Below are 22,653 nucleotides of genomic sequence, written 5' to 3'. Positions count from 1 at the left end.
TTTATGTTCACATTTACTGTTTAAATGATTCTTGTAAAATATAGTCTCTCAATTTTAGCTTCATTAATTCTTTTCAACCGATCAGGTCAACGTTCGATCTATCTGTTTATGTGCATAAAAATAAGCACTAAAATTTATCTAGCTTATAAAAACACTCACTTATAAAATTTATTTACCGTTATTCCTAATGAAGTCGACCTGTAGTTTTAGTCGTTATAGCATATATAATATCGATAAAACCCGTTCGCGTAAAATCACAAATCGAGAGGATTAGCATATCTAAATAAAGCGAGTGTCATGCGGGTCGTCGCCGAATTTGTACACGTCCGTCACCTCGTGATATAATACGACTCTGTCACGCTGAACGGCGATAAATGTATTATGAGAGGACGTCACTAAGGATCGTCGGAGAGCAATAGCAGTGAAAGCCCTCGCTTTCATCGTAGTGGGGCTCTCGGGCCGCGAGTAGCGAGGCGAGCAAAAGTGAAGGTGGTCGGGAGCAGCGGCGGCGGCGAGCTCGCAGCGAGTGGCGAGTCGGTATCTCGCTAGCGTGACGGCCAGTCGTGTCGCGTTCGTGCCGTGATGTCCAGGTGGTGGTTGGTGGTGGTGCTGGCGGCGAGCGCTGCGGCGGCGGGCCCGCGCCTCCCGCGCACGTCGCTCCCCTCGCCCGCGCCCGCGCCCGCGTCCGCGCCCGCGCTCGGGCCCCCGCCCCGTCTGCCCCAGAGGAACTTTACTATTTCCTCCCGTTCTTCGGTCAGAAACAGGTAAGGCGACCCTTTTCAGCCGCCCCCGCGCCTTCTCTTCTGTTGTTCACACTTACAGTTTTTATTCCATACATTACACGAGCAAAAAGTTCGACCAGCACTTGCGGATTGCTTCATGCGCATTATACATATGAATACTTATATACTGAAACTAGGTGATGGTTTTTATTAACGTGACTGTAAGTTATTGAATACGCTGAAATATTATAATACTCATTATATAATATTAATCGATTAATACTTGTACACACAACTTTTACTTATAAATTAGGAAATCCAATATATTAATAAATAATGAAACAACACCGATATTGCCACATGAATAAATAGTTACCGAATTGTGTTTTGAATAGAATTTCAGATATAGATATTGCAACAGTAGTAAATTAATAAATATTTTATTTTGAGTTCTTATCGCTTAAGAAGCTGCTGATTTGTATTATTAGCCTCTTTGACCCTCGTTTTTAGCAGTAAAGCCTAAATTCACACTGCCTTGCTAATTTATTGTAGAATCATGTTAAAAAAACAAAATTGATATGGAACAAAATAACGATTTTGTTATTATTATGTACTCGCGTATCATGGGGACGATCTTTTACAGACTTAACTATTTAGGTCTCATCCGCTTTTACACGACTTGGTCTAACAGCGGAACGATGAAATATTAATACTACGTCTTACAAAATATTTTTATGTTCGTATTGATGTGTGTTATAATTGAGTTTTCGGCAATTATGTGGAGCTTTGCACTTTAAACTTAAGTACTAAATTATTATTATTGTTAATTACGGATGAAATTGATTGGAAGTTATATAATTGAAACTATTGTTAAATATCACTAGATATCACATTATGACATACTAACATGCAGTGAAGCCCACAAAGAATGTTATTTTGGCTCTAAGTCTAATTTATTGATCCATACAAAAAATTACGGTAACTTTATATCATGCAGGATCTGAAAAAAATATTTCACGTTTACATTGTAAGTGCCTCAATTGAAAGTAAATTTATAAATGTATTTTTGAGGAAACTACTTAGTTAAATATTATTCGACGACGCGGTTGGCGCAGTGGTAAAGTAACTGCCTACTGAGCCGACGGTCCCGGGTTCGATCCCCGGTCAGGGCAAATATTTGTGTCATTGTGTGATGAACTCAATTATTTGTTCTTGGGTCTGGGTTAGGGCATGCAGATTGCAGAACCGAGTCCGGTTCCAAGTTTCTGAAACCCGGTTCCAAATCGAGCTCAGAACCGGGTAGAACCGGGTTACCCGGTTCTTTTATAATACCTCGGAAAAAAATACGAAATTAAACAAAAGTAACTGTAAAAGTACCTGATGGGCCTTTTATTTACGCGGCTTGTGTCTTATTTTATTAAATTAATAAAGATAATACTTACAATATACTTATCAATACTTCTCTTTATTTATCTGTCTTATAAAAGTAAGTACCTTGTTATCATAATATCACATATAAACTTAAACCTTATTCATTAACTGCAAACTGTAAAGCAAAAAACCGGCCAAGTGCGAGTCGGACAGCTCCGAGGACTCCGAACAATCCTATTTTTTATAATGTTGTAACTTTAAAATTTATGTTTCTAACAATTTTTATCTGTGTTATAAGACGTTACTTTTACCAAATTTAAAGGCTCTGTGTTCATGAGAAGTACCCTGTAGGTTTTGAGCCTCATGCGAATGTCGAAATTTGCGAAAATTTTCAGCATTTACGGCTGTATCTTTTGATGCGTTGGCTTGTGAGTTTGACTTTTTCACAGCATCAAGGGACCGAAGACTTGAGTATTCGATATAAATTTCAGCTTGATACCAAAAACAAAAACATGACTGGATCATTATATGAAACAGTAAAATCAACAGCTTTTCAAATTCACGAGAAATCAAATAAAAATATTTCAGTAGCCTAATTTTTGGCATTTTCGAAGCCTAATCTTTTTTTTTTTTGGTAAGTAATACACCCGTAGGAAACTTATAGCATCTGAGGTTAGACAACCAATCAGAGCCACGCTTGAGGCGTGGCACGAAAATTCGAGATGCACGTTAGTCTGACGTTGACAGATAGAATAAATTTGTTAAAATAATGCCGCAAAATATAAATAACACTTTATATTTTAATATTTTGGTCGGAACCGGGAGAACCGGGTTTCATACTATTCAGACCCGGTTCTCAAGATCATCAAAAAACCCGGGTTTACCCGGGTTTTTCGGAACCGGGTAAACCCGGGTGCATGCCCTAGTCTGGGTGTTATTATCTATATATTATGTATCTATTAAATATTATATTTATCGTCGCCTAGTACCCACAACACAAGCCTTAATTGAGCTTACTGTGGGACTAGGTCTATTTGTGTAATAATGTCCTATAATATTTATTTATTTATTTATTTATTCTCTGTGTATTCAGTATTCATTCGCTGCAATAATATTGAAATAAAAGATCGCTCGCATAAGTGTGCACGAAACAGTGATTTTACGCTAGTAATGTATGACAACAACCCGTTCTGTAAGATGCAGACCACTTGAGCTTTTGTGAATAAACTTGTCAAGTACAACAACTACTACATTTCTTTTGACGCAGTCGTTGCGAACTCCACTAGCCAATGTAAGGGACCCTGATTCATAAATTAGTTAAATGGATTATTCTACAAAGTGGTGCTATTTTCCTTTATTTGGGACTACATAGTTCGTTAATACATATTGACGACGATTGGCTTAGTTATGCTCGTAACTAATAGATACTGAGACTTATGAAAGCTCTATAGCTAACGAATACCTATCTGTATAATTCTAGTAACTAAAAGCAATCACCTACTAATTTATTACCCTGACAAGTGCGTTGCCTGCCATTTAACGGCTCTTCAAGCTCGTTAAATTTTTAAATAATAATATAATTATTGTTTTCCCGTTTCCGATAAGGAATTAACAAGAATTTAACCGCAATTTATTATTTGATACAAATTATAAAATAGAAAACTGATAGACAAACAGGCAGATTTATATGTTCATTTATTCAGTCATAACTCATTAATAAAATGATTAATTTCTATAATAACCAGCCGGATCACTCGTCTGAACGCGTTACAGTTTCTTTAAAAATATTCAAGGATATCTACTTTAACTTAAATAACAACGACTGCACTATTCTGAACATACGCTTAATAAAATATGTAATTTACGATTTGTATTTGTATTTTGTACGCCTATATTATGTTGTGCGATAGAATTATGTTTCCTTCTAGTTAGCTTATAATGCGTACTGAAGATGCTAATCGTAATCGGATAATTTCATTTGAAAAACCAGCCGGTATGAAAATCATAATGTCGTGCAGCGTGAAATGTAACAAGAGATCGGATGCCGCATACCTACCACGCGAATCTTATGCTTTCCACTTGTCTCTATATATACATTATTCCACATGAAATATACGCAGATATTGTTTTAATGGCTGAGCATAATCACTTATCCTGCGTTAGTATCGTTTCAAACCATTTCAAACACATTAAATACCTACTCTTGTTATTGGGAAAAAAAAAATCACGGTCACAATCACTTCCTTAATCGTGTTGCTATATTATAAGATATTGCTTTTGCTATTATATTCATAGGTAATTAGTCGTAGAATTTAATATTAAGTAGATATATATTTAAATATATCATTTTGTAATTAATGTGTTAGTTACTTTCACTACTATGCTTAGTAATAATAGTGGGTGTCAACTCTCAAAGTAATATATTTTGTAAGAGTTTGATACCTGTATAACGGAGAAACATAATATTTATGTCCACTTGTTCAATGTAATGTAATTATCCTAGATTTACCTAGTTACATAGCCCAGCCAAATTGCAGAGCACGTATTTACATAAATGGGTTTCGTACCTAACACGACAGCATGTGATGAAACTTACATTTCGACCTATAATTACTCCGATTTCCTTTCAAATTGTAAATAGTTTTCAACTTTTGAACAGTAAATTATCATGGCTCACGCAGATCCTTGATTATAAATATACCTATTTACCTAGGCTATTCAACCAAAATTTATAGGTACTCCTTATAAAATTTACTTACATAGTTACCTTTACCTATGTCCTTTAAAACTTTTAAATATTTTGTAAGTTTGTAAAAAATTTAAGACTAGGCAGGTAGATGACATGAGCAATCGAACAATGTTAAACGAGGTCAAGGTTACTTCGTGTTATTGTTACAGTTCTGCACGGCGCTAATCACGAGTGCTAATATCTATTATGAACAATATTTAGCACAATACACGCGGCCTCATAGTACTCTAAGCTGCAAAGACCGAAATGACCAACGGTATGCAAGTAGTGCAGAAATGTTTGGAAGGGACGATCCGGCGAACAAGGACGCTGGTCGCGCTCGTGAGCATTTGAGCGAATGCAGTGAACATACGTGAACTTTGAGGCTGTTGATATTGATTTATTTCTCTGCGCCGCGGCCGTTCGTTTATCACTATCTCATTCACACTAAACTACAATAAAGCTTGTGTAAAGTGTCCTACTCTTTTCCGCCTAAATGTCAATGCCGTGCGTTGTTCGTACAGGAAGAGTCTGGGCGCAGCGGTCGCGGTCGCTATGATCCCGCCTGCTCTATTAAACACATGTATGTGTAACGAGATCGCTTGCTGCGACAAGGATGTAAGATATTTATTGTGCTATTCCATTAGCGGTTAGGTTGCTAGCGCTAATGTTACCTTAGTAATAAGACCTCGGTAACCTTCGTATATTACATTGAAAATAAACGTATGTATGTAACATGTATACGTGTAAATGTCAATACCTCAATATGACTATCTTACCTGCGATATTATTTAAATTTGGCTATAAAACCACTTTGAAATAAGTTAATGTTAGTGTATAAGTCAAACAATAAAAACATAAATGGCGCTAATCTTATTCATGTCTAAGTGTAGAGATATCTGCGCACTTTTCGTAAAAAAATGAAAATTAATAAAATATTAATTGTTAGGAAAAAACGTTCAAAAACTCAGTACAAAACTTTAACACTCAATTATTATAAAAGTGAGATTTTATTTAATTTTGTCTCTCATATCATAATTTCGTTTTGTTTTTAAATCTCGGTGACACACTAAAATCTTTTATCCACCAGTCCACTAAGCGATCTTTTTGATCGCTTTTAGGGTCAGTATCAGGGTTGTGGAGAGTGTCATGTCTGCTCTATAGGTACCTACCAGAAATTAGACATTATATAGTTATAATTTTGTTACTTGATTTTAATAATTATTAATAAATGATCTATATTTCACATGCAGACGTTATTCATGAATATTAAGTGGACATAACATTACAGTTTCGTTCCAAATTCTGCTTTATCATTTTTGTTTAAACTGAGGGAACGGAACGTTGGTAAGCAATATGCAGTTGTAAATGCTGGTTGAGATTTATTTCAGTAATATTCCATTGACACCCATTTCACGCCTAAGTGGAGTACTTAAATGCAACATTCGTTTTGCGCAATTCAACCCGATTGTAGGGCGGAAGCATATGGTGGTAAATGGCAATAATGTAGAATATAGGCTGATATCCATTGAAATGTAACCTGTTGCCGTCGGTGGGTGTATGTCATGCGACTAGGAGTGGGATAGTTTACGAAACAAATAGAGCGATGTGAAAGCAATGCAGGTTTTGTTCGCGTAATACCCTACATTCTGATACCTCGTTATATTTAGAACATTTCCTTAATATTTCAGTGTAAGTTATACCTGTGGTGCGGTCCAGATAAATGAAATACGATATTAGGCAAAGTGACGAAAGCCTGATATATTACAGGAGTAGGTAACCAATTGTGTTTATATTTTACAATAACTACACGATTATAGTAGCATTACCTACATGTGATAATATCTATAATGTTTGCAGTAAAGATCCGGATGTGTAACAACATTGCCTACCGATCATTTGTCATTGTAAATTGATTTTATTAAGAAGTACTATTAATCAATTTTATCGATACGCCAGTCATTAATATGAACATAATTTCCAAGTTAAACTAACTGGAATTTACGACTTTACTGTCGAAACAAATTCTTTAATTGGGCCCGATGAAAGGCAGTTTCGACATAGCTTAGTGCTCCGACCAAAGGACTGACACGACTTAATTGTACGGATTGTCTAAATACAAATTGTTCGGACATGTGTTAAAATGTAGGTCAAGTCATCTGATTAATATTTTGCAATAAATCTATCGACAAGCCCCAGACAGCGCGCGTTACAAATAAGACATTATAAGCTCGTCCAGCGAGCTTTATTTGTCATCATTTTCCTTTTTATACATCTTTTTGTTATGTTTAGTTAATATCACAAAGCTTTACAATGGTGTCAAGATTTAGAATACTCTTAATATTGTTCAATGTCCAATATAGATTGCACATATCACTTTCATATACAAAATCCTTACAGCCTTGTTTGGTCAGTTGGCATTTCAAAAAATATTGTATGTAAATTTGACTAATTTAAAATCTACGAACATCGTATTCTATTATCACAATACATTTCGACTGTATCAAATTATATGCATCACATTGAATCATCATTAATAAGCTGTAGAGATAGATTCATTGTGTCCGTATCTTGATCGATAGGTGTTTGAAGTATAATAAAGCTCGCTGGGATTAAATTTCAAAACCGCTGACCTTCATACATCAGATTATCAAAACTTTTACAATCGTCTATGGAGCGGCACTAAATAGCGGCCGGTGGAGCAAATTAAGTTGACATTGTGTATCTAACACGTTAACTTGTGCATCGTTACAATCAATTGAGGTTACGAAAATGTACGTGCCTTATTATCATATATTATGTGTTTATGTGAAGTAGTTAAATTATGTTTAGGTACTTATAAAATAAATTGTAACTAAACATGGATAGATAAGCTTAGGTATACCTAAGCTGTATATATACAGCTTATGTACTACATTTGTGAATATAATCGGGCTCGTAAATCATTTAACAAGTAGTAATACTCTCACAGCACTTTTGCAATAAATTTATAGCAACATATTAACAGATTATAACTTGTAGCGTTGTAGCAATTTTCGTATTAATTTATCGTCAAAGTTAACAACCGAAACTAAGACGGCGTAAAGCGACAGTCCCAAAAATTAAGGCCTCACGATGATATAAACTTACATCATCTGTAGACACAGAAAACGGTTAACTAATTTGTATACATATTTAACTAGATGTTGTGCGCGACATTGTGACGTTCTGTTATTATAAAGAATGAGATAACGTCACAGTATTAACCTATCATGGCTCAATGATAAATTTAACTGGCTACCTGTAAATAAATATTTCCGGACAATTTTCATAGACGGCACGATCTGATCCCATACTAAGCTTTCGCTTGTGTTATGGAAACCAGATGGCTGATAAACATACATAGTATATAATTTTAAATAATTACTTATATAGTTAATTAACACCCAGACACAGAGCAAACATCTATGTTCATCACACAAATATTTGCCCCGGGTGGGAAACGAACCCACGACCTCTGGCTTGGAAAGCAGGGCCACTACCAACCAAGCCAGTCAGTCGTGGCTGTGGCTAAAAACTCTATATGAAACTAAACTTTTTTAAATATATTATCTACACAATAAATGCCTAAAAATATTAAATGCAAAGATTATATTGTATTCATTTACAAAGGAGTTATTGTTCAAAGGAGATAAATTACACTTGATATTGTTTATTATGTTTGTTTCTGCGTATAATAGCAATTGATATTAGATAATATAAATATGTACATGCAGTACTTTGTCTATGAAAGAGTTGAAAATATTTATCACAAATATTTTGTTAAAATAGGCTGACCATTTAATTACTACTAAATATCTCATGTATTCACTATCGTTCAAAGTTTATAATAAAATTATAATGCGTTTGTGAAACGTTTGAACTTTCGCCCTTTTAGATTATGCGTTTTGAGTCACAGAATACGGCTACCCTTGACCCAAACGCCTTGTGACCGACATTTTCATATTTTCTCCTTCTCAATGAAGAATAGCTGCTTTCATAGATATTTGCATATTTAATATGTAAGATTTAGACCTACTTTAATATTTTTTATACATCCTCAATCAGTGGTGCCTATACAGTATACAACTATAAAAGATTTCGTCCTTTTTGTCAAATTTTCTTTTTATTCAATCATACATTTTAATATATACTTACCTATACTTATACTTATAATATTATAAAGCTGAAGAGTTTGTTTGTTTGTTTGGACGCGCTAATCTCAGTAACTACTGGTCCGATTTGAAAATTCTTTCGGTGTTAGATAGCCCATGCATTTATCGAGGAAGGCTATCATCATCATCATCATCATCACGTTAAAACCAACAGGAGCGGAGCAATGCGGGTAAACCGCAGGGCACAGGAAATTTTGGAATTTTGGCGTAGCTATCCACGCCGCACCTTAATGTACAAAGTGTCCAAATATAATCACAAACAAACGCTTTATATTTGCAGGTAGATTGCGTTATAACTACTTACATCTTATATAGGTACAGTTGTAACAAAATCTTCCTATTGCAAGTATAACTGTAAATTACAAATGTTAATATAATAAAGCACTTCATGCACAATTTTAACCAAAATATACGCACGCTTGGCTGTAAAAAGTGTTTATCTCATGTTTTAACGCATATCAAGTATACAGGCCGTCCTTGATAAGGTTGTATTATAGGCGTTGGCAACATTCACAAATTACAATAATGCAGGTATAATAAGAACCACGTCCGGTTCTAACAATCACAAGACAATCGGTCAATGTTAAACTTAACTGCTTCGCTTGCCTAGGGTTACTTAGATCGAAGCAAAAGATACTATAATCATAATATTTTTATCATAAGTACCTCCTCGCGAACTGTAAATCTTTGCAAAGGTTACGGAGGTACTTCAGTTTAGTATTTCAACTTGTTACCAAATATCTATTATAAAGATATTCCATAAGATATAATAAATCTCATAACATTTTTACAGGTAAGATATATTGTACAGAAAACCTTAAATTGTGTTAGCGTAGTTGCAAACAATATAAACAATTGCTTACCTACTCACTTTATCCACAAGTAAGAAAGGTATAAATGGTGGTAAAATAATTTAAATGTTATAAATGTAGGTGAGATTGGATCCAACTAACTTTAAATGCATAGTTAAAATCGACGCAAGTTTCCACTTATGGTTTGTCCAATGGTCGTTTATAGCAATCTGACCTTGTGTCATACAAACAAGCCAAAGGATGTTGAAGATGTTTCTCTGAGGAATTTGGATATTTTACCGATAAATACTAGTCGTTACCGATAAGCACGTTACCATATAAGAGGTTAGTATTGACTCTACTTAAGATTAGAATTACACATTCGGTCATTCTAACTGGCTCCCATACAAGCTACACTAGTAGATATTAATTGGATGCGTTATTTGTATATTTTTATTTGTTCCATTTCATACATAAAAAATGATATTTTGATATGGTCTACATCATGTAAGTAGTACATTTTATGGATCAAAAAAAGAAAAAAAAAAACGTGTAGAGCTTCAAGGAGGTAACCCTGGGGAATTAGGTATGTATATTGTTACTACAATGTGTTTCTCAAAATAATATTAAAATAATATGTACGTTCGCATAGGTACTAACTTATTCGAAAAGTTATTAGGAATTGTGAATTTCATTGCTTAAACTTAACTTATAATTTATAAAATATTTAACCTATACTTTAATTTTATATTATCACAATAACATTATTTTGCGAAAAACAACAATAGGTTTGTAGGTACCACAGAAGGTTTGTACTATCATGAATTCTGCTAAGCGTGGAACATTATATTTTTCTTTCATACTTTCAGAGATATAAGTATCAAACATTGAACATGATCTAAATTCATTTCTAATTGATGTCAACATGTATTCGATGTAGCGCACATAATCCCAGTTAACAACCAGTTATTAAATACATATGCTGATTATGATATTAAGATTGCAGTTTCGAATTAACGACACTGAGTTATTGATCTGATCATTGGTACCATGACGTTATTAATGTCGAGTTCTATGAGATAACAGTGTCATAATAATCGTGAATTGAGCAAACTTGGCGCTGCGTGAAAGGTAGACTTGTTCGCATTTTTCTATAAGTCGACAAAGAATCTAAATATTACCTATATATTTACGAAATTGTTACCGAGAAATATTAATCGAAATATTTTTTATTTAATTCGTTCCATCGTAAAATATTTAGGAAGTAGTACTTTAAATTTCATTGAAGTGAGTAATTACTTAGTCTTAAATAAACAAGTTATAAGTACAATCATCCGTAATCTCGTTTTATACATTATATTGCGATAATTTGGCAATTACCTTCTCTTTTATTTAGGATACATATCCTTAATTAATTTAGATTTAATCATATATTGCTCAAATAATATTTACCAAGAATAAATATCCGCTATTAAAATTCGCCTTTGCGACCAATTGCAATTATAATACCAGGTTTTTTGCTTGCGGTTCTTGAAACCGCTGTGTAACTGCTTTGATTTATATTTTTCAATTATTGCCATCAATGATACCTACAGGCGGCTACAGCCATCTAATCTACCTACAGCGAATGTGTTGACTGCAATTCTTTGGCTTGCCGAAATTTCCCGTTGACAACTGAATAAAATTATAATATAGAGGACATCGGATAGGCCATATACAAACATATATTATTGAACCTGAAACAATTAAAAATCGTACGATAAACAAAATTAGATAGATATACTATAATTAGATAGATATATATATATAGTTAAACATGATATAGATTTATGTTAAAAAGGAAATTTTACTTGTTTTACTGCTTTCTAATCAATCTCGTAAGCACAATAAAATCTAGCTGCTAAACAATGTTGGACTTACCCAATTTTAAATGTTTATAAATATTATGTAAAACACGTGTGCTATGTTTTGTAACTAAATTGTACAATATGTAAAAGAAGTTGAATAGCAATAAATATTGCAGCTATTAATAAAGCTAATAGTTATTTCTGCGCTGATAAGATATTATATGTATAGAACGCTCGTCAAGATGATTATTCATAAATATTTATGAAAAAGCTTTAAAGATACACATATTTTATGACAAATTGATTATTATAATAGCCATTAAAAATAAGGTTATTGCTTTGTCTGTTTGATTGACCTATTGTTTGTGCATATTGAAGAATATCTAGGTCCAACACCAAATATATAAGGTACCTAGTAGTACTACTGTAGTTAGTTTATTTATAATGAATAATTATTATAAGCACTGCAATACTATAATTTTTTTTTTATCTTTTACTAACTAACTTTGTACTTGTGTTCATGATTAAAATGGATTCGGGAACAAGTTGAATATTTATTATGTTTTCGTTATTTCGTTACAGTAGGTAGATAATTATAATATTATAATCTCTATAAATTATAGCGCAAGTGTCTGGGTGTGAGTAATTATATAACTGTTTGATAGAACGCAATTTGTTATCCTTAAAATAGTTACCTTGCGAATTCTAAGATAAAATTATTAATTTATTTTGCAACAGCTGTCGATACAACCAATATATAAGGCTAATAACAATAAATCTCGATGTAGATACTTTTCCTATATTTCAAAACTGACTACGACAATACTTTATTTTCAATCTGATTTCAACTTTCAAAAAAATAACAATTCCAGCTATTATATTTTGTACAGTTCAATATTTAAAATGAATTTATAGTCATTTTACAATTTAGTAATTTTCCAATGTATCAATTTGGTGGCATACATTTCCTAGGGTCTATTATTACTTTTGATTATATAACGAACTTTCTTTAACGCTTGCAAGGTTCTGTGCCTTGGGCCACGTGTACCTACTTACCTACAACGTTTGAATTAGCAACTACATACATATTTCGATTTCATCCACCTCTCGCTGTTTAACATTATAAGATTCAGTGTTAACAGAATTAACGTTCTGCCAAATGTAAATGGTCAATTAATTCGAACATTTCTATACGTTTAACATAACTCGTTTATTTATAACAGGCACAATGTCTATGGTTCATTCCGTCGGTAATAACAATGCAAATATTTCCATGAGTGAAAGTTATTTGCACCACCAATCCACTTTGGATATGACGGAATACTTGTAATGAGATTTTATTGTTGTTTGTCAGGTAATCTAAGAGATAAAATAAGAAATGTGGCTCATAATTTAATGCAAAAAGCTTTACTTAGTTATCTAATGAGATGGACTAAATAATTACACACAATCTCTTTAGATATGTTAATATAGTTGTGTAAATTAACCAACGATGAGATTAGATATGTTCTATAGTGTGAAGTTATAGAATTATGACTTTCAGTTTTTGTTTATAATTTAACTATCTATATACTAAATTCGCAATTGTGAAATGATATATTTTTAAAGCTGCCCACATAACATAAGCGGAAAGCTTAAATCTATTTTACATAATGTTATAAGGTAAGGCCAAGGTTAGATAATTCAAATCTTTTTGCATTTGTTATTAAGTAACTGTACAGGTATAAGGTATGTCAATTTATTAAGTAAATTGATTTTAATGTGCTACATTAATTGAAATCATAAGAATGAAATACCTTTTATTTTAATTGTAATAATTTATTTTGGAATGATGTATAGTCTGCTGTATGTGTATACGTGACCAATTATGTGATTATTTTTTCGTCTATGCAATAGTAACTATATATTTTTTTATATTTACGTGTACAAAGCGACCTTTTGAATTTGACACCGATGCGATATGCGTTGAATAAGTAAAATAGCAATAAAAACGAAAATTTAATATTCCCAATCTCAGATCGGTTTTCATGGAATGCATAATTTGCATTAATTAGATTGATTTCTAACAGTCATTAAAAACACAGTTCATCAATGCTACATGTACTTTCTCACGGCCACACCCAGAGTTATTTAACAGAAATCCATATCTTAGATATATGAAGCTGATCAATGTATTGATTCTATAAACTGTATCATAAGTAATCCAGTGAATTTATATTGATTTATAGTATTTATAGCTATTTAAGGCGATGTTTTTTTTTCAACCTAATTACGTACTAGGGCCAACGCGAACCGCATTTTATTTCGAAACTTACTAATTATCTAAAACTACTTGTTTGTATTTGGAAGTAGGTATTACATTTGAGGTGTACTGTAATTAAACACTATTCTATAAGTTTTTTAAATTAATGAGAAAAATGTGGTAAAATATTTTTTATGTCATACTAGCGGTCCGCCCCGGCTTCGCCCGTGGTACATATTAACGTTTTCTCTACATAAGAACCATCCTCGTACTTCAAGGAATATAATAAAAAAAGAATTATCGAAATCGGTTCAGCCGTTCTCGAGTTATGGAATTACAACGAAAAGTGGCATTGATTTTTATATATTAGATATAACTATAATATTTTGACACATTATATTTAAAAGCATAGGTACGATTAGGTAGGTACATGAATTTTATTAAATTGAATAGTAAAGACTGTGGTAGAGATGTGATAACTTGAAATAAATCAATAAAAATAACAGGTTTTATGAATATTGACCAAGATACAAAATAACATCACGTCCATTTTAACAATAGCACATACAAAGCTCCCCAGAGCCCGGAATCGCCTTAACTAAAGGTAGTCGGCTTTAATTGTGCAATAGGGCGATTAGCTAATTACGAGTCATGCTGTATCAGAACTACTCCTTTATATAGACGGTCCTAGATACAAATAAATGGCGTTCCTGTCTTATGAAATGACATGAAACTGAACCTCTTTTTTAATTCAATATTATTTCTTTTTTACGTTACGTTTTTGGTCAAAACAAGACGCTAAATAGGTGGTATCGTATTTAATGCCTCGTTATCTGGGTATTGCGCCATTCATATTCATTGTGGTGGTCCCATTTGAAGATATATGAGAGTAAACTCGGTGCCAAATATATTATTCGCTACTGAATTAAGTGTAAAACAAACTTGACTAGTCCAAGATCCAAGAACGGTTTAAATTTTAAATTGACTAAGTAGTAAGTACAATGAACACAATACATAAGTAATATTTCCACTTTTTATACAATTCTATATTTATAGAGGAGTTAAAAAAAATCTTGTCTAAATCTGGTCATAATAATTTTAATTCTAATTTTGCTATAATGTCCATATTACGGATTATCCTCTAATTTGTATCATTCTAGTAAAATACTTGATAGTTGTTATTGTAAAAAAAAACACATAGCTCTGATGTTAATTTGGGAGCTAAATATGTAGAAAAAAAAACCTTTGATATAAAAGAAACAGTTTTATAAATGCACATTTTATTTATTTTATTTATTTATAATTCTTTATTGTGCAAAATATGGTCAAACAATAGTATACAAAAGGAAGTAGTAATACAAAAACATAAATTGCCCAAAAGGCGGCCTTATTGCTAAACAGCAATCTCTACCAGGCAACCTGGCGGGAGAGGAAATGCAAGAAGATTATGGGATAGTGCAAAAATACAAACAAAGTATTAATGCAAAGAAAAAATATATATATATATATATTTATAAAAACATATATACCTACATAAAAATATACAAATAAATTAATATCATAAATACAATATCTACTACACTACAAATACATAAAATAATACATATAAAATTATACATACATATACTAAAATAAAATAAATATAATGAATAAAACAATGAATGGCTTCAGAAGGCAGTAAAGCAAGGAGAAGAAAAAAAAAAAAAACAAAAAGGAATAGTAACAGAAAATTGAAGAAGCTACTGTTGGGATAGATAATAGTCTTTGAGTAGCTTTTTAAAGGAGGGGAGTGATTGTGCACGTCTAATACTTTCAGGTAACGCATTCCACAGCTGAATAGCGCGCACTGTGTAGGAATTGTTGAAAAAGTTAGAACTACACATTATATAAGGTTACCAAAGAATTTGGAATGCAATAATTATTTCCATGCTTCTAGGATTTATTGTACATTCCAAACCAAATTGGATTTTATTTAACAAGTATTAATTCAACAGATTAAGTTTTTTATATATTATATCTATGAAAATTTACACAAAGAACAATTATTTAATAATTTTCTTTCGGTAAACCACCATACCATCTAGACGTATGGTATGGGTCATATGGGTGTATAATATATCGTACCCATAACCCATATTTGCATATAGAAGAGTAAATATCAACACAATACACGTAATAATTATAATCAATCCCAAATGTACATAACAATCAATTAGCATTTCTTCCATAGATAGAATTATGTGGTAATATTTGCAATACAATCGTTACAAAATACTACTCTTGGGTATTGATCGTTTGTCTTTGATTTGATAACAGTATGAGACCAGTTTGTTTGGTGTATCTTTATGTTTTCTTTTTATAGGTCACCGCCCCTCGAAAGGTGTAGCAAGGTCCAACAGTAACATATAACATATTATCAAAATAAAATGTCAAAAGATTGATTTCGTTTCATCAACGCAAGAACGCGTTTACTTTGAGTTGTATACAATTGCTTTCAACTTCTACAGAATCACAGATACACAATGATAACATTAGAATTTCGACCTAAATAATTAAACATAAAATTAGCATAATATGTACATTCGACTGCCACAAAAACTCCCAGGACCTAATTGCAATTGTTCTATAGTAAAATTGGACTTGAGTGATATATTCATCGTCTATGTCGCCAGTCCCAAGTAGCTGACATCACAATAAGTCTCAGGCGAACTATGTATATACCACTGTATGTATGTTGTGTGCAAAAAATAAAAAGCACTGTCAGTTATTTCGGTCATCGTGATCCTGAGTCACGCTTCCTCAACATGACCATATTGTACATAAATCGCAGTTGTTCATCTTCGAATAGCATTTGTTTTGACACTCGAGTACCTACTACAGAAGGTCGGAAGGCAGCCGGTGAACTTTTGAAATGCCTCGTCAGATGACGTAAATACTTTTACACAGATGTGTTAAAATCAAAATAGCATTTAAACCATTGTCCGACTTTTAAAAATAATCAAAACAAATTATTATGTTAAATATTCAAATATTAAACATTTATTATATGTAGGTAAGTAAACATTGAGATAGGAATAGAACTAATTCTTACGAAGTAATTTAGCATGTGTATATAAATAAGAAAAAAGTTAATAATAAACAATTACATTATTGCGTAATTAATATTATCACATGAATATTTTTTTTTGTTAGAATGACCTTAAATTTTACTTAGGTACACGGCTGCATACTTAGTTTGTTAAGATGATTGTTCGATTAAAAAATACCAAGGGCTAGATAATAAATTGTTTATGTAATATTTTATAAAGTCTAACATTTTATTTCGAGGTCCGATCGAACTTGATATAATTTATTACATAAAGAATTTTCTGAATGGGACCTTGTACATTTTATTGAGCAGTAAATAGTAATATCGGTTAAAATTATTATTCAGTCGCTAAATTGCTTGGTATCGTGCGCAATAATGTTTCGCGTGCGCGAGATTCAATATTATTAGAACCTTTTTTATTGTAAGTACCTACGTTTGGGCATAACCATAAATTATACAAAAACCAATTGTTGTTGATTTGTCACGATTCGATTTTAACAAACATAATTGATACCTACTATTTTCACGATAAAATCAATAATCATGCATTACTTAATAGGATTATTAAATAATAATTATTAATCACAGCCTAATTAGAAACAAAACGAATACCTACCTAACATGAATGGATATCCTTCAGGATAGCACAGAAATAGTATTTTATCGCTCTTTACATACATAGCGCCCATATGAGTTCCGACAAACCGTGTTTTCATTCATACTTAGTAACACATACAGACATACTTATTTCCAACTACTAGCAAACATGTTATTTCACTTGACTAGATGTTAATCATTGCACAATAATATTGTCAACTGTTTTGATAGTGCATGTTTGGTTACATAATGGATCGAATCGACAGTCGCCGGCTGAGCCGTGTCGTGACTGCCTCTTTTCATTTGTAAATCATAGCGAAAACATTTCTTTGTCGCCGTAGGTAATTTATCAATGGACGTCGACATCGCCTCGGAGAAATAGTTACAAAATATTGCCTTATAATTTTGTAATTAATGACTGCTTGTTACATTTTAGGCCATTTGTTACGAGAAAGGTTGGAATGCTGTTAAACTAATCAAGCTTTCTATTTGTTACATAGAGTCTGTAAATATATCACAAGTGTTTCAAAAATATGTTGCATAGTTTTGAAACCATATTTAGATTTAGGCATAACTTTTATAAATAATTTATCGTGATAATAAATTCAAAATAATTGTTTGGAAGAGGTATCTGAATACCTACTTACTCTCTTATGAAACTGAACAATCGTTTATCCTCAAATTGGCTCGATCCTATTGATCCAATTGTAGCTTTTGTAACTGAAATCTAAGTTATACTATTTGTCCTTGTTCACATTAGTCTAACATCGCCGGCAGTAAGCACGCAGTTCCCATCACATCTGCGCGAGCCGCACGAGAAACCAACTTGAAGTCGTCAAATCGAGCTCGTCCTCACGATTATCCACTTTAACGTGCAATAATTTAATGTTTTTGTCACGCCCAAATTCATTCTCATAGCCACTTGTTATAACCTTGCCGCGTTTCAATAATTTTATGGCACACTTACTATTTTTAGAACCTTTTTTGTCGTAAAGACAATATTATACCTAATTGCAAAAGCCAAATTGAATCGTGAGCTCCTATGACCTATCCCAATCATTTCTCTAGTAGACTAGTCCTATTTAATATTTGCTTTTATGATCACTATGGATTATATTTGTAAATAATCTACAATTTCAGCAACGATAATTTTCAATTTCATATTATGTACACGTACACTTGTACAGTCTGATGTGAACTACCAAATTAATGCATTAGGTAGATTGATATGCCGATTTTTATTTTCAATTATTTATGTCTGATAACTATGTATTTCTTAATTTATATCTACAAACAAATATGTAATTAAGATTTCGGAGTACATACGAGTATAAGAGTAATTGTCCAATGCGCATTCCACCATGGCTCTCGAATTTGATTACAGTTCTATGTCCAATACAAAATGCTTAAATCGCCTCATCTCGCCGCAGCTTCTGATCGAAATGTGAAGGACAAATGTTGTTCTTATTGGATGAAAATGTCTAGCGTATTCGGTATTACCTATTGTAAAAACACTTGCTCTTTTTAATTTTAATCCATTTTGATACTACCTACCTATTGTATATGGTATTTGTATTTTGTGTGGATACTGGCATTTTTCTCTACATAGTAGAAACAATGAAAGAAGTTTCAGTTTGAGTTTGAAAGTAATTCTTAGAGGCTATAGGTAACTACATAGTTAGTTATCTATGACTTTGTGTTAATGTACCCATCCCCATTTCATAGAACAAATAGATACATTTTTAAGAGCCAAAAATAGTATAATTTTCAAATTGGACGGTATTTGTGACCCAGTTTTCTATGAACTAAGCTAAGCAGCGTACAGAACAGCGATCGCCTTGTACTACATACATACACATACGTTCATGCGTGGTCGATAACGTCGTTTTAATTACTGCGCCGTGATATGGACAAAACTAGTCTAAGAATTACCAGAATATGCTGCCGAGGCTAGCCGATCAATTATCATTATTTCCAATAGTAAAGAGATCACGTCTTGAATAATATCAAACATTTGCGCAAACTACGATAAAGGACTGTTTTTTTTGTATAATTTATGGAGCACCAAATTAGGAGTTTATGAAATGATAATATCGTGTGATTGTGCGTATCAATTTGCTGCAAGACATCTTGTATGGCCAATCAAGGTTATGTTATTGCTATCAAAATATAGGATAACCAGTTAATATTATCCAACATGTTTTTTAATACTTCAGGTTCTCGAACACTCATTCATCATCCTAAATGGACTTATTATTCGCAGTAATATGACTTTTAGTACCTTCTGCTCTAATAACGTAATGTTAGAGCTGCAGCTTTAATCACAATAAATATCTAACACACATTTATGATTTATAAACAATCTTATGCCAATGTACATATTAATTTATGAAAATTAATGCAGTTTTAATATCAATATGTCTTTAAAAGGATAAACCTAATGCAAAGTATAATATGATTATTGATTAATAGAATTATTAGAAATTAATGAACAAGCTGGTTTATTGCAGATTATGGAAAATATTATGTGACAGTATATCAATAAAAATCTCTATTTTCTTCAAATAATCTTTATAGATAATAGCAAAATTTATAATTAAACGTCTAGTTCGACACAATAAAGTATTAATTACTTTATCCAAAAAACACTCCTTACACTTTGTACCATGATATTTTTACAAACAATTTATTATACAATTTTACAAAATATGCTATGAAGTAACGTATAAAAACATTAAATTTGCTCTATATCACAATCACAATTTATTGGCCGAAGTTATTGCACAACAACCTTTGCCGATACCCTGGCTACCAATTGATGAACCGAGTCAAAGGCTTAATTAAAGAAAATTGTTTATGTTATGAATACTTAACGACTCTATTTTCTGTAAAGACCGCTCTTTAATGTCTTTAACTAGTTTACACGTATCGAATACAGCCTTCAAATGTTCGGTTACAACATTGCTTCGATTACGAATGATACATTTATATTCAACACCTCTTTCCATTTAAAGGTTTTAAGCGCAATGCGTTTTGAAGATAATTGTAATTTAACAATCAGCTGATATAAGAATAAACAAATGAGATACATAAATTCATAATACGACAAGGTGTTCCTGTTCGACACTTTTGACACAATTGGTGTACATATAACTGATCTGAATTATAGTGTACTAGCTGTTGCCCGCGACTTCGTCCGCGATTAGGTCGTTTTTCGTCATTCGTTGTTTAAAAAAAATACGTGACACTTTATTTTAAAATTTTCTTAATTATTGTCTCTTATAAAATTTAACTACATTAAAATTGAACACTCTGATAATAAAATCTTAAAATCTGAAGAAAACATGAATGTGGTTTAAATTCTACATTACTTAGTATCAAATAATAATCTAAATTAAATGTAGATTAACAGTTTGAGCACACCATTATAGAATATGTACCTAAGTATTAAATTACGTTAGTTTACATAGTAACTTTACTAAAAACACGATGACTATCTTTCGCGCTCGATACCACAAACTAAGCATGTTTGTGGTAGGTACGTGGCCCGCGTCACTTGACCCCCATCTGGATCCATGATGATGATTCCATCCTGAAGATGATTCTGAAGATGATTCTGAAGATGATTCAGAAGATGATTCTGAAGATGATCCAGGATGATTCCATCCTGAAGATGATTTCTTTTGCCTGGAAGAAATCACCATCGCCTAACAAATATAATGTGTTTTCTTATAAAACCGTTACATAATTTATTTTATCAACTTAAATAATGAAAATGATATATTTATAAAATATAAAACATATTATTTAAAATGATTAAAAATAAATAAATGAAGCAACTACGATTCAAAGAAAACATCTTTTTCAGTGTGAAAATGCTCTAAGCAATCCGGGATGATGAACTGTATATCATGTACCTACTCTGATCCCAGTACGGTCGGTACGTCGATAGCCATAACGATAAATATTATAATCAGATAACCGCAAAGTCAAAATAAAAACATTACTTGTAAAGTTGTGAGTGCAAAATTTACGTTTCATTTGGCAATAACATTTTTTTCGGTACTAAAACGTAGTAGTTTGATATGTGGTTGGCTGCCCCTCCTCTCCTTCCTGAAAAATATCCTCCAAAATTTCCCGAGATACTTCCAATGATTGAACCATTGGACGTTGGACATTAACTTCAGTCAAAAATTGACGAAGCGGATGATTACTAATTTCCACTCCTCGCTGCTACTGTCTTTATCATCAAATCATCAATTTTCAAGTGGTGTAGTAAAAATATCAGCAGAAATCGTCTTCCAAAGGCGATATAATTTTATTAGCATTGAATAAAAAAAATCAAAAGTTAACTGTAAATCTATAAAAAAAGCTACTTACAAATAAAATTTTATCAAAAACTTCTGTTCCCAATGCACCTCAAAATAATAAAAGAATCATTCATTTCATTTCATTTCAATAAATACCTGTAAGTAACAACTTATGTGGGAACGCATGATGGTGAAAATTCACAAAACACGAAGATTGCATTTGATATTTTTGGTTTTATGGCATTCAATTGCTTTATAAATATCACTACATAGTATAAAAAAAGTCGCTTTCTGTGTCCCTATGTCCCTATGTCCCTTTGTATGCTTAAATCTTTAAAACTTCGCAACAGATTTTGATGCGGTTTTTTTAATAGATAGACTGATTCAAGAGGAAGGTTTTAGTACATAATTTATTAGGTTTTAGACAAAGCGGACGAAGCCGCGGGCGGTAAGCTAGTAAATTTATAAAACACGAAGATTTTAAAAATTGTAACTAATGAACACAACAATATATTATTATACTCTTTGGAACACAATCATTAGATTAACTGTAGATAATGGTGTCTATTTTTACTTAAAATAATAAACATCTAAGTAGGTACCCTCACTTTAAAAAAAATATAGTTTATTATTTACACGAAATATATCTTATAGGGAACGGAAGATATGGGTTAAAGAGTTAAATAAATAAATAACATAATTATATTTAAATTATTAATTTTTAACATTGTGTTCAGTAGTGTTAACATGTAAATTGATTTGAT

At 32.1% G+C, this 22,653-nt stretch overlaps 1 protein-coding gene across 1 annotated transcript in view; it reads left to right on the top strand.

Moving 5' to 3' along the window:
• Positions 1 to 663: 663 nt before the first annotated feature.
• LOC123705400 (angiopoietin-related protein 2) overlaps positions 664 to 22,653 on the top strand; it is a 53,232-nt gene continuing 31,242 nt past the window's right edge. Inside the window, exon 1 of the mRNA XM_045654146.1 lies at positions 664 to 764. The gene's annotated coding sequence lies outside the window, so the exon portion shown is untranslated. The remainder of the gene's footprint in view (positions 765 to 22,653) is intronic.

This window comes from Colias croceus, chromosome Z (assembly GCF_905220415.1).
Source record: "Colias croceus chromosome Z, ilColCroc2.1".
Taxonomy (NCBI): Eukaryota; Metazoa; Arthropoda; class Insecta; order Lepidoptera; family Pieridae; genus Colias; species Colias croceus.
Note: the sequence above shows the minus strand (reverse complement) of the source record. Positions and strands in the feature narration are given on the sequence as shown.